The 15,030-nt window shown below is 44.4% G+C and overlaps 1 pseudogene; it reads right to left on the reverse strand.

Annotated features, from left to right (window-relative positions):
* Positions 1-2,552: 2,552 nt before the first annotated feature.
* Positions 2,553-5,889, reverse strand: LOC118884825 (annotated as a pseudogene).
* Between the last annotated feature and the right edge of the window lie 9,141 nt (positions 5,890-15,030).

Genomic DNA, 15,030 nt, shown 5'->3' on the forward strand with positions numbered 1-15,030 from the left:
AGAAATGCGAATCAAAACTACAATGAGGTATCACCTCACTCCTGTTAGAATGGGCATCATCAGAAAATCTACAAACAACAAATGCTGGAGAGGGTGTAGAGAAAAGGGAACCCTTTTGCACTGTTGGTGGGAATGTAAATTGATACAGCCACTATGGAGAACAATATGGAGGTTCCTTAAAAAACTAAAAATACAATTACCATATGACCCAGCAATCCCACTACTGGGCATATATCCAGAGAAAACCGTAATTCAAAAAGACACATGCACCCGAATGTTCATTGCAGCACTATTTACAATAGCCAGGTCATGGAAGCAACCTAAATGCCCATCAACAGACGAATGGATAAAGAAGTTGTGGTACATATATACAATGGAATATTACTCAGCCATAAAAAGGAACGAAATTGAGTCATTTGTTGAGAAGTGGATGGATCTAGAGACTGTCATACAGAGTGAAGTAAGTCAGAAAGAGATAAACAAATATCGTATATTAATGCATGTATGTGGAACCTAGAAAAATGGTACAGATGAGCCGGTTTGCAGGGCAGAAGTTGAGACATAGATGTAGAGAATGGACATATGGACACCAAGGGGGGAAAACTGCGGTGGGGTGGGGATGGTGGTGTGCTGAATTGGGCGATTGGGATTGACATGTATACACTGATGTGTATAAAATTGATGCCTAATAAGAACCTGCAGTATAAACAAACAAACAAACAAAACAACTAATACTAAACTTTCATTGGGTTATTTGTATGGAAATATGTTAATATAAATGTTTCAGACATTACATGAAATTTCTAAAAATCTTATATTTGTATTTGTATGGAAATATGTATGGAAATATGTTAATATAAATGTTTCAGACATTATATGAAATTTCTAAAAATCTTATATTTGTATTTGTATGGAAATATGTATGGAAATATGTTAATATAAATGTTTCAGACATTATATGAAATTTCTAAAAATCTTATATTTGTATTTGTATGGAAATATGTATGGAAATATGTTAATATAAATGTTTCAGACATTACATGAAATTTCTAAAAATCTTATATGTTCTGGTATAATGTTATAAGTAATAATCCTAGTTATTACTTTAAAGTGTATATCTCAGAAATAACTAATGTTCTTGTCAACTGCATTATTATGAACTTTCATCAAATCTTTAACAGTGGTCATTTTTAAGTCTTTTGTCATTTACAGACAGTTCTGGGTGTACTCTGATGCTTTTGCAAAAATGTTCCCATAAAAGGGTTTCATCTTCAAGAAATTCATGGAAAAGACTCTGACAAGTACAGGTTTCTGGTAACTGACTACTGCTGAACTGAATGAATAAGCATTTTCAGAACTCTAATGAAAAACTGATGAACTCATAAAAGTGCTAACAAAAGATCAAGATGAAAAAAAAAATTAATTACATGGGACTGAGTGAACTGATGAGGATGAGTATAATTTTTGTGACTTTCTGTCTGAATTAAAAAAAAAAAATCCCACAAGGACTCAGAGGCAAAGAATATACAAATCAATTTTCACTGCAAAGTAAAGGAGCTGTTACAGTGGAGGATTACTGGACTGAATGTCAATATTATGACATAGTATGAGTGTGTTTCATGTTTGGTAATTGCAATCATTGTTGCTTTTGTTGTGGTCATCCATGTACAATGCTTGGTGTCAGTCTATTTATCTCTTGTAAAAATAAAATGCAGTGTGTGTGTGTGAAAAAAAAAAAAAAAAAGAAAACAGAATATTTGGAATTAAATACATTTTTTGCCTGGATGATTCTCACAGTTGATAATCCACCATGATGGCATACATATTGGAGAGGAACAAATAAAACTATCCTTATTTTCAGACGACATATGCCTATGCAGAAAATCCCAAAGAATCTTTTTTAAAAGCCCAAAACCAAAATGAAGCAAGCAAACAAACAAAACCCATCTAGCACTAATAGCTTAGCTAGGTTGCAGGATACAAGGTCAACATTCAAAAATCAATAGTATTTCTATATACTGTCAATGACCATGTGGAAGCCAAAATTAAAAACATAATACCGTTTATACTATCCCTCTAAATAAAATATATAGGCATAATTATAACAAAAGATGTACAGCACTTGTTTGCTGAAGACTACAAAACGCTGATGAAAGAAATTAAGGAAGATGTAAATAAATGGAAAAACATACCGTGTTCACAGCTTTGAAGACCCAACCCAGTAAAGATGTCAATTCTCTCCAAATTGATCTATAGGTTTAACACAATTTTTGTCAAAACCCCAGCAAAATTTGTGTAGGTTTTAACAAGATTATTATAAATATATGTGGAAAGGCAAAGGAATTAGAATAGCTGAAACAATTTTAGAAAAGAAGAATAAAGAGGAAGGAATCACTCTACCCAATTTTAAGATTTACTATATAACTACAGTAATCAAGACAATGTGTATTATGGAGGAATAAATACCCAGACCAATAAAACAAAATAGATAAGCCAGAGATAAATCCACACCAGTACAGCCAACTGATTTTTTTTTCCAATGGATATTTTTATTATTTATTTAATAGATCACCAACTTCATCTCCCTCCCTACCAACAACTGGCATTTCATTTTGTTTCCATGCTGAGTGGTGAAACAATGACAAAGCTAATCAGAATAAGCTACTTCATAAAGAGAACTAAGCTAACACAGCTCACTTTCTTTTAACAGGCATAATATAAATATATGCACTCTAGAATGTACAATGGTTTAGTCTCTAAGAAATTCAAATGGGAACTTGAAGAATGTAGGCAAATCCAGGGTGCAGTAAAGGTGAGCTGAGATGCCGTACAACTGTTTAAGGGTTCCTGGCACTATATCTCTTGGCCACTAGCCAAATCTTGACATGGGGGAAGATATTAGCTAATGCCAAGTGGAGATGCAGGAAGCGCTAAGTTGACTTAGGGGCTATGCACAGGAACCAAAAGGCAGGAAAGTATTAAACATTGCTGAGAGCATCCACCACCCCAGGAAGGACTTTACCTTCCAGGAGCTCTAAACTGGCACCACCCCCAGTGCTCACATGGCTGACTTTATCCTCCGTGTTCCATTTGGCACAGCAAGTAGCAGTGTCTCCCCCACCTATGATGGTGATGCAGACCCTGGAAGTGGCTTTCACCACCTCACCCATGAGGGCTTGGGTTCCTCGGGCAAAAGCTTCCCATTCAAATACGCCCACAGGTCCATTCCACATGATCTGCTTAGCCCGACCAACAGCCTCAGCATACTTTTTGCTGCTTTCAGGACCGCAGTCCAAGCCCATCCAGCCAGCAGGTATGCCAGAGGGCACAGTGGCTTGGCCAGTCTTGGCATTCTCATCAAACTTATCAGCAGTGACAAAGTCAACAGGCAAGGTAATCTTCACACCATTCTTCTCAGCTTTGGATATCAGGTCTTTGATGATCTTGGATCCCTCTTCGTCAAACAAAGAAGTGTCAATCTCCATGTTGTTGAGCACAGTAAGGAAGGTAAAGGCCATTCCACCACCAATAATCATCTCACTGACTTTGTCCAGCATATTATTGATCAGCTGGATCTTGTCTGCAACTTTAGCTCCACCCAACTTTAGATGGCCAGGAAGGGTCGCTCTGGGCTCTCCAAGGCCTTGGCAAAGTAGTTCAGCTCCTTCTTCATCAAAAACCCTCCAGCCTTCTCTGGCAGATTTACTCCCACCATGGAGCTGTGGGCTCGGTGAGCAGTGCCAAAAGCATCATTGACATAGACATCCCCTAGCTTGGAAAGCGAAGCTTGGAAGGCTTCTATTTTGGCTGGCTCAGCTTTAACCTTGTTCCCAGAAGCGTCTTTTCCCTTCCCTTCTTCCTCCACATGAAAGCGAAGGTTCTCCAGCAGGATGACAGACCCAGCAGCTGTGTCAGCACAAGCTTTCTCCACTTCTGGGCCCACGCAGTCCTTCAAGAACAAAACATCCTTGCCTAGCAGAGATTTGAGTTCTACAGCAACTGGTTGCCAGGAGTACTTGTCAGGCATGGGGACACCATCAGGCAGGCCCAGGTCAGCCAACTGATTTTTGACAAAGGAGCAAAAGATACTCAATGGAGAAAGGATAGTTTTTTTAAAACAGAAAATGCTGGAACAATTCAATATTTATAGGCAAAAAAAAAAAAGAACTTCGAACCAAACCTCACACCTTATACAAAATTAACTGGAAAATGATCATAGATTTAAATGTAAAATTATAAAACTTTTAGAAGAAAACATAGAAAACCTTCAAACCTAGGGAAAAATGAAGAGTTCTTAAATGTGACACTACAAGCACAGTCCATAAAAGAAAAAATTAAGTTGTACTTCATCAAAATTAAAATCTTTTTTTCTGCGAAAGACCCTGTAAAGAAGATGAAAAGACATGCTATAGACAAGTAGAAAATATTTGCAAACCGCACATGTGGCAAAGGGCTCATGTCTAGAACACCAAAAACTTTCAAAACTCAACACTAGCCAGGGGTTGGGGGGCGGGGGGTGGTGACTATAAAGGTGTAGCACCAGGGATATCTTTGTGGTGACAGAACTGTTCTGTGTCTTGACTGTGATGGTTGTTATGTGAATTTACACATGTGAAACGATTTTGTAGACTCATATGTAAAACAAAGGAAATCTGAACAAGATCTGTGCCTTTTACTAATGTCAGTTTCCTGGCTGTGATATTGTCCTGTAGTTATGTAAGTATTACCACTGGGGGAAATTGGGTGACGGTACACACAACCTCACTGTACTATTTTTTGCAGCTTTCTTCAAGTCTATAATTATTTTCAAATAAAAAGTCTTTAAAAATGGTTGACTGGATGGTCCTTACTGGTTGATAATCCTCAGGATAACTGTGACTTTCCTCTCCCACTGTAGACAGCAGATCTTCACAGGGACGGACTGAGGCTTCTATCTCTTTGTGACTTCCAGTATGCTGACCACAGATGCGTTCAATATGTTTCTAAGTGACGGCTGTCCTTGACCTCCTTTGGTTCCCTCCTCCTACTGGGATGTCTGCCCCCGTGCCTTTACTTACAACTGCCTGAGGTTTCCATCAGCCAGGCCCTGATGAGACCCACTTGTTCCAGATTCTTCATATCCCGCCAGTGACAACAGGCTAGTCTGAATGAATATTCCATTCTGTACTATTCTACACCTTCCAAGGGAGGGAAGTTCTTTGAGGTGGGACCTCCTTCTGTCATGTGCACCCCTATATCTCCATCCCCTAGAATAGTGCCCAGAATAGTAGGGACTCAGAAAATATTTATGGACTGAGGGACTGACTATCCATTAAACAAATACAAAAATGAAAAGAGCAGAAACAATCTTGCATGCCAAATTAAGGAGCAGGTCTACAGGTCTCTCCCCAGGAAGGAGGCAGCAACCTCCTTTACAGGCATGTGTCTTATTCAAGGCCACCTAACACACATTCAAGGGCCACCTTGTCTGCAGCAATTGCTCCCTCAGGATTCCTACAAATACTGCAAAGAAGGGGCACTGTGCAGTGCCCTCTGTTGAATTCTGTTCAAAAGCATTTACGGAGCCATACTGCCTGCAACGGGGATTCAGAGGTGAGCAAAGCCTGCTTCCTGCCCTGAAGAAGTTCCTGGTACAGTTGGGGGAGACAGACAGGCAAACAGATCATTCCAATAGGTGAGCCCAGGGTGCTAGGACACTGAGCAGAGTGGAATCCCAATCTAGCCCAGGGGTGACAGGGAAGGTTCCCCAAGGCAGAAGACAGATGGGGACATGGGCAGATAATCACTCCTGAGAGCATAGTCTCTGTCAGGCAGTGGGCTAAACACCTCGGTGAGCCCTCTACTACACCAAAAGGAAAGTTTATTCTTTCTACTCACCTGAATCTGGAGAACAAGTAGCATTAGGCAGCTAAGAGGAAGGGAAAGGGTGCTCCCAGGCCAAGACAGCATCATGAGGAAAGGCAGGGAGGTGTGCTCCACCGGATGTGCAGGGGCCCGCCAGCACAAATCACTTGTACCACTGGGTGACAACTTGACTGTGGTTAAGGAGGGAAAGGAACCAGAAGTAGTTGACAGGAGCCAGACCCTGGAAAGCTTCATTTGCTGCTCCCACGAATGCCAATGGCCTTCAGACTGGGCTCTGTGGAAGCCTGGCAATCGCGGGGCTAGGCCACGGTTGCTGCAAATGTTTGGTTCAAATTTCATTCAAAATGTTTTTAGGAGAATGTTGTAGCAGATGCTGTTGGTGCCCTGCCCATATCTCCTGCTCCTTAACATTTCAGGGCACACCTGCACACTCTAAAGGGCCAGCTCTTGCATTTCTTTGATTGAGAGTTTTCTCTGACCACCAGGGTCCACTGTGCCTGGCCGCATGGCTGGTTGCCCACACCCCACAGCCCTCAAACAATGCCGTTGGTTATAAATTACCAGCCTCATTTCCCCACAGGAGAAATAATACTGGGCCACGTGTCCAATGCTGGCTCTCAGAGTTCCCCGGCGGCATTACGCTCTGTTTGTTCATGGTGGAATTTACTCGATGATCTTCCCTTTATTGGCTGCCTTCCCTCCCCATTCTCATGCCCCCAGCCCCCTGCAGGAGTTTCCTGGGAGCTCATCCCAGATAAATAGCTTCATTTAAATCCTTGTGTCAAGGTCTGTCTCTAGGGTAGCACAAATTAAGACACACTCCCACACACACAGAGAATGTCTCTGGTAGGATTCAAAGAAACTGGTAACAGTGAAGAAAAATACTGGGGAGAACGATACTGGTTGAGGATGAGGTGGAGGGAGATGTATTTGTCACTAAATATCCTTCTTTTACCTTTTGGCTTTTGGATTCTGTCCATGGATTTTTCTATTTTTTTTTAAAAAGCTACCCAAAATATGTACTTTAAATCATTAAAAAATCAACTGTAATTTTATATCAACATAGTCACATGTGCTTTATATCAAATGCTAACATATTAGAGACCACAAATGCACTAATTCATGTTGCCAGGCAAATGCTCTTGATACAGTGAGAATTGATCTTTTCTTCTGATTTGGTTCATGATTTTGAATATTTAATAAAGGTGTCACGATTAGAAAGACTGTAGCTCTGTATGGGTGATTTCTTAAAATCCAGGTCTGTGTATGCCCTCTTGCATCAATTTGTACAGATACAGGACCATGGTAAACTGAATAGCCAAATGCCGGCTGACAAAACCTAGGTGATCACATTCACTCCCCACTGCATAATGGTTAGCTGTGCAGTCAGGATAATACTGCATGAGCACCTATCTTAAACTTGAGCTACTTCTGATGTGAATTTTACATTTAACATAAACAATGAAAGCAGTTAGATATTGTTAATGATTCAATATTAGACTCAACATTTTCTCCTACACTGCATTCAAGATCTTGGATTTGTTTAATTAAGAGCATCCCGAGATGGCAAGGCAAGATGTGTAAAAATAAAACGTAAAGATGTTTCTAGTTTTATTACTTATATCTTGAGCCAAACTTTCTCAACACTGGGCAACAGAAACAAATACAGGAATAAATTGGAGGCAGAGGCTGATCTAAAACTGCAAGTGTACCATAATCAAAAAGTCTACAAATAATAAATGTTGGAGAGGGTGTGGAGAGAAAGGAACCCTCCTACACTGTTGGTGGGAATGTAAAGTGGTGCAGCCACTATGGAGATCAGTATGGAGGTTCCTTAAAAAACTAGAAGTAGAGTTGCCATATGATCCAGCAATCCTACTCCTGGGCATATATCCAGAAAAGATGAAAACTCTAACTTGAAAAGATACATGCACCCCAATGTTCATTGCAGCACTATTTATAATAGCCAAGACATGGAAGCAACCTAAATGTCCATTGACAGATGAATGGATAAAGATGTGGTACATATATACAATGGAATATTAGTCAGCCATAAAAAAGAATGAAATAATGCCACTTGCAGCAACATGGATGGACCTGGAGATTATCATACTAAATGAAGTAAGTCAGACAGAGAAAGACAAAGTATATGATATCACTTACAGATGGAATCTAAAAGAATGATACAAATGAACTTATTTACAAAACAGAAATAGACTCACAGACACAGAAAACAAACTTATGGTTACCAAAGGGGAAAAGGGCGGGGGAGGGATAAATTAGGAGTTTGGGATTAACAGATACACACTACTACAGATAAAACAAGGACCTACTGTATAGCATAGGGAACTATATTCAATACCTTGTAATAACCTATAATGGAAAAGAATCTGAAAAAGACCATATATATATATATATATGAATCACTTTGCTGTACACCTGAAACTAAACTAACATTGTAAATCATCTATACTAAAATAATTAACGAATTAAAAAATAAAAACTGCAAGTGCATCCATGACCATAAGTGTCAAATGTTTATGCTTTTGAAAATAGCCTCATCATTCAGAGCGGCTGGCTTTAGAGCAAGCAAATGTTATAAACATATGCCTGTAAAGTACATGTCTACCAATAAAATAACTTCCCATCTTTCTTCTACTGGTGTTCAATGCAATATTTTACTTGAAAAACAAGTTACATTTCCAGATGCTTGGACCTCTGTTGTGGATAACAGCGACCAGTGGAGGCTCCTGGCTAGACCAGGGCTGTGGTCAGATGCGTGTGTTTCAGGCTGGCCGCCCCAAAGGCCGGATGGATTGGGGGTTTCAGGGAGTGAGCCTGCGGTCCTCTGCATCCTGGAAAACCACCTGGGAGGTAGCAGAAAGTCAGGCTGGAGACTGATTTGGCATTGAAAGCTTGACAGAGGGTGGTGATGTCTCGGGTGTGGGTGCGACAGTCCAGGGAAAACACATTGAATAAGAAGAGAAATAGTCAAGTGTAAGGCCTGAGAAGCAATGCCATGGCGCCATCGACCCGTCTCCCCACAGGCATAAGCACTGACTTCACAGCCAGACCAAAATCACCTCCAGGAGTAGGATTTTGGATTCAACCTCCTTGAATAAGGAGGCCCTAAAATAAAACTGCATATATAGCTGCTGTGCTATAAATGCTTCTTGGTTGATTTATTCCAAAAGACAAAGGATTGTATTACAACAAGAGTCCCATTCAAACAAATTAATCAAAATTTCCATATCATATCCAAACTTGCTTAAATGTCTCTACCTAGACAAAGATAGCAATTGACACTTTAAAGAAAAATTATTATGATTTTTTTTTAAATTGGGAAGGGTCTACATACACCAGCTACTTTTAAATGGGATCTTTTCTCATCAATGAATGAAAGAGAGAAAAAAGAGAGGGAGGGAGGGAGGGAGGGAGGAAGGAAGGAAGGAAGGGAGGGAGGGAGGGAGGGAGGGCATAGTTCGCATTTAACCAGGCCCCTCAGAAGCCACATCACGTAGAGGAACATAATGACTACTCCCCCGAACATCTTGGTTTCTTTCCCCACAGCTAATAATTCATAACTGGACTCTGAATAATTCCTTTCTTCTCTCTCCCCGCCTGCTCCACTCCTGTCCCCAACCCCTTCCTGGTTTCCAAAGCAAAGCCTGGGCCTCCCTGTGTGGCGCTCACCAGCCAGCTTAAGAGAGTCCCCCAGCTCATCTTCTGGGACCCAGCCCCGTGCAGCTACGCCCTGAAGGGTCACAGTGGTGGGCCTGGGGGAGGACCCCAGCCTCCTTTCATATTGAGTGTGCGCTTGCCTTCCTGGTTTCTTTTCCTGGATGTGGACAGAACCACAAAATCAGAGAAATGTCCTCTGCGGAGACATGATTCCTGTCCTTTCCCTCCTAGGGGGACATCCCTGCCACCCTCACTGTCACTGTCATCCCTGTTGGCTGGACTCTGACCCATGTGGCTAGGCTGGGGACACAGAGGTCCCTCAGGTCCTCTCTCTGTCCCCATTGCTATCTGTGCAAACACTGGTTGAGATGGATGTCACAGGAAGCTTGGACCAGGAAAGAAGTCACAGAAGGGCAACGCTGTAGGGGAGGGAGAGAGGGAGGAGGGTGCTGCCTTGGGGTGAGTGGGGCCCTCCGGAGCCATCCCAAGCGCAGGCCTCGGGTCCACAGCTCCACAATCGGGGAGTTAAGGAACCTAAGCTTCAGGGGCCCTCGCTTGCATTTCCAAAACCCTGTGCTTAATTTCATATTTGTAATCTCATATTTTTCCTTATAGAAGGCATTCCCACATTATGAAGACTTCAAGGACCCCCAAACCAGAGCCAGCCCTTGCCACCAGCTGATTTTGAACCACTTTTCTCCTGCTGCCACCTGCCAGGATTGCTCTCCACACCTGGCCACTGCTAGTTTCCCAGATCACTACTTCCCCCACTCACTGGGTTCTAGGCACTGGTCTCCTGATTCCTTGAACACACCAGGCGGTGGCCAAGGCATCAGGGCCTTTGCACTGGCTGTTCCCCCTTCGTGGAATGTTTCCCAGCTCCCCTCCCAGGTGCTCACCTCCTTGGTGTTGACTCAGGTGGTACATTCTCTGTGGACCTCCCTGTGGAACCTGCTGTTCCCTTCCCCCTGCACTCACCTTTACCCTCTTTACCCTGCCAATTTTCCACGTCATTTGTCATCTGTTTACACACTTCAGAATCTAGTTATTTACTTTTTCTGTCCCCCCTGCCCTCCCCACACTAGAATGGAAGCTCCACGAAGGAAGGGAAATTCAATATTGGTTTTGTTCATTGGTGAGTTCCTAGCACCTAGTACATAGTACATAGTAGTCACTTGGTTAATATTTGTCTTATAAATGCATTATGTTGCAGAGCCTGAGGCAAGGACCCTGCCTGCTGTAGTTGGGGGCTGGCTCTGGCCAAATGAGAGAAGGTTGCTTCTCAGAGGTGACTTGGCTTTATGGGCTGGGCCAGGGCCCGGGCCCACAAGCTGAGGCCACGGGCACCAGTACATCCTGAGCCTGCCTGTCTGCTGCAGGAGGCATCGTCTGGCCCTGGACAGTGCTGCCACCTAAGAATGAGTGTTCCCCAGAAACGGTGAGGCTAGGATGGGGAGGGGCTGGAGCGTGTGTGTCTCATCGGGGCTGGGAACCGGGGAACTTTCAGGAGCGTGTCCACTCCTACAAAAGTACAGCCAGTTACCAATAGAGCAAAGTGCAAAGATGTTTATTCAGAGCTGGCGCTAATTTCCTGCCTTCGCACATCTGGCAGACACCCACTGGCCTGACTGCGGGGGGTGCAGTGGTGAAGCACCCAGGAATGAAGGCCTTGTGTCATTTTCACCCCCCGCCCGGAGGACACATCACTGAGTGGTATTTGATCCTGGCGCCGGAAAAAGGGCGTGTGTCTATGAGGTACAGGGAGTGGGTGACACCAAGATGTCCACGGAGCCCGTGATCCCCAGTCAGCTAGTCAGGACCCCCTCCCCCTGCAGACAATGCTGATGACACGATCCGGGCTTTATATAGCAGCTTAGGGTTGCCAAAGCTTTTGTCATAGCCTCTTTCACTTCGTGGTCATCTAAACCTGGAAGACAGACAGACCAGGAAACCATCCTGTTTTCCACAGGAAGAACGTGAGGCTGAGTAGTTACGGGGTGCGGGGGTCACAGAGCCAGCACACGTCGAGACCGGACAGGCTGTGCCCTGTCCTGTGTGCTCAGCGACAGGGGCCTCTGACACTCCGGGTTTAACACTGGTGGCAACTATTTCCCAAAACCTCCAAGCCACCTGAGTGCAGAGACTTATCCCTGGGGCTGCATGAGGGGTGAGTCACTCCACAGGCAGAAGAGCGACACTGGCCTCTCAGCACCCACAGCACACCTGCCAGCTATTCTCTAATCCCTAATGGGCCACGGTGATTACCAAAAAAGAACAAAAACAAAACCACTGTTCCTTTTTGAAAAATGGTCATCAACTGAGAGTCAGTAAAAATTGAAGAGGCAATCATGGGGTGAGGGGGGGTGGTAATTTCATGATCAGGAGAAGCATGGCTGTGATGGCAGGAGCATTTGCAGCTGTCTTCTCTTCCGCACTTGCCAGGGGTCAGACCTGGTGCTACGTGCTTGACACATGTATCTCATTTACGCCTCCCAACTGCTCCGTGACTGGGTAATATTGTTATTACCATTTAACAGATAGGGAAACTGAGGCCTAGAGATGCATTCCGTGCTTAAAGCCTTACAAGTGTTAAGTGGTGGAGCCCAGACTCAAAGTCTGAGTCTGTGGCAAAGCCTGTGTTCTTAAAGTCTACATCGTATGCAGTGTATGGCCCCTCCGTGCAAATGTCTTCTAGCAGCTGCGTGGGCTCCCACACTTCTGAAGTCACCCACAGATGAGAGTAGTCTCAGACTGCATCCTGTCTCTTCTCTCAATTCATTCTGTCTGTCTGTCTCTGCCTCTCTGTCTCACTCTGTCTGTCTCTTTCTCCTCCCCTCCCCTCTCCCCACTCTTCCTCCTCTTATCTCAGGGCCTTCTTCTCCTACCTTCTCTTTCTTGGGCTGACTGGGAAAAATCAAAATTCTCTCTCCTGATCATGCAGAATAATCCATTCATTCAACAGATGGTCTGGGGTGACTGTTTTGTTCCAGGCCCTGTTCTAGACACTGGGCACATGGCAGTGAACAAAACTGATGTGAATCCCTGACTTAATGACGTGATCGTGCTTGTGGAGAGATGGACAGAAAACACATGTGAGGGCAAGTCAGGCAGGTGCTGCTGAGGGGGAAATAAGGCAAGGGGAGGTGGAAGGTCGGGATGGGGCCATGTTTTGAGATGTGGGGACGAGGGGAGGCCTCCCTGAAGACAAGGCATCTGGGCCAAGGCCAGAGTCCAGTGAGGGGGGAGTCATGTGACTGACAAACATCCCCAGTGACGGGAATGAGCTTGGCATTGTCACCAGATTTAGCAAAAAAAGAAAAGAGAAAGAAAGCAAAAGTTGGACACTCTGTTAAATTTAAATTTCAGATAAACAAGAAGTAATTTAACTTGGGACATACTTATACTAAAAAATCATTTGTTTTTTATCTGAGACTGAAATGTAACTGGGAAACCTGTATTTTATCTGGCAACCCTAGCCTTGGATGTTTAAGGAGCAGCAAGAGACCAGTGTGGCCAGAGAGAAGGCAGCAAGGCGAGGACAGAGGAAGGTGACGGAGGGGGAAACTGGCAGAGGGGAGGGGGGTTGATATTTCATGCCCAGAGAAGCCATCTAGATATGCTTCCAGATTTTCAGTGCAATTTTCTCCCGGCTGTTCAAGAGAAAAACGTGTGCTAAGAGCTGTGAAAGAGGATATGGGAGAGAACGCATCGCAGGGGCAATTAATCTAGCCTGGGTCATAAAGACGTTTATGTCTGCAGCACCTGTTCTCCAAAGAAGGTGAAACCCCGGGAAACCCCCAGCATCAACGTGATGTTGGTCTTTTACCCAGCACAGAAGCTGGATCCCGAGCAGACTAACTGAAGGGGACGGCATGGGGTGTGAACCGGGAGCCCAGAGACGAAGTCGTAGAAGGCCTGGGGCCTCCCCACCTCCCCTCATGATGGGCTACGGTGGGGAGGTGGAGTTGCAGGTCGGCCAGGCCTCCTGGGCCCCTGGTGGCTTGGGCAGCCGGGAGTCGAGCACTTGCCATTGGCAGGAGCAGCTGATTTGGGTATCTGAGCTGGGAGGAAACCTTTGGGACTGATCTGAGCCGTAAGTATTAAGGCTGAAAAGCAGAAAACACCCTTTGAGGTTAAAATGTAGATAACCCAAGGGGCCTCATCCTGGCTGACTCTAGGATGTACAGAGCAGCCAGATGGATCAGAGTAGACATTTCAGGGAAATTCCACTATAAACCCAAATACCTACTTCACAGATCACCTTGAGAATTGAATGAGGTGATGGATGTAAAACACTGGGCTTGGTACCTATCACATTAAATATTCGATGTCCCTTCTCCTGTCTAACAAAAGGAGTTACCTCCCTTCCCAAGTCCTGGGACCTGCGTGGACCTGGAGGGCCTCACAAAAATAAAAAACAATGAAACTAATGTTGGATCCCGGGCAGCCTTGAAGCTCAGCACCACATCTGGATCACTTCCCTTTCCTGTAAATAATCCTCATGTGACCCCATGAGATTAGAGCATGGCATATAGCAGCTGCCTAATACATTTTGCTCAGTGAATAGCATGGAAATAAATGGCCTCCTTCTTAAGGTTCTCCTGTAGTTGGATTTCTCACATTCAAACCATCAGAAGAGGAAGTAGAGCCGCCTGAGTGGGGCTATTAGAGAATTAAGAGCAAGCTGTCCCTGCCCTTCCCAGTTCAGGGACATTGCTTCATCGCCCTAGTGAAATGCAGGCCAGGGAAGCCACGGCGGCGGCACCGCAGTTGCCTTATAAGGACATTCACCAAGCCTGCCAGGTGTGTCATCCCGAAGTCCAAGAGGAGGCCGATGACAGCCCCAGTGAGCCAAGGCCTGGGTGAGTGAAGCAGCCTCAGAAAGCCACATGGGTGGCAAGTGAGAGTTTTCTCACTTCCCTCCCCCCTTACATGTTTCCATATGTTTTAAATTATTATCTCATTTACCTTGGCAATTGAGAAAAGGATTTCTGAGTTAAAAAAAAAAAAAAAAAAAAAAAGGTTCGGACTTCCCTGGTGGCACAGTAGTTAAGAATCCGCCTGCCAATGCAGGGGACATGAGTTCAAGCCCTGGTCTGGGAAGACCCCACATGCCACGGAGCAACTAAGCCCGTGCGCCACAGCTACAGAGCCTGCGCTCTAGAGGCCGCGAGCCACAACTACTGAGCCAGCAAACCACAACTACTAAGGCCTGCGTGCCTAGAGCCCGTGCTCCGCAACAAGAGAAGCCACGGCAATGAGAAGGCCACGCACCGCAACGAAGAGTAGCCCCCGCTCGCCGCAACTAGAGAAAACCCGCGCGCAGCAACGAAGACCCAACACAGCCATAAATAAATAAAATAAAATAAATTAATTAAAAAAAAAAAAAAAGGTTCTCATAAGCTATCACTTCAGTAGTGAAGGAAAGTCTCTCTCTACTTTTTTGGGAGGCGTGGGGAACAGGGGTGTGGCAACGAAATAAAG

The sequence above is a fragment of the Balaenoptera musculus genome, chromosome 1 (genome assembly GCF_009873245.2).
Source record: "Balaenoptera musculus isolate JJ_BM4_2016_0621 chromosome 1, mBalMus1.pri.v3, whole genome shotgun sequence".
NCBI lineage: Eukaryota > Metazoa > Chordata > Mammalia > Artiodactyla > Balaenopteridae > Balaenoptera > Balaenoptera musculus.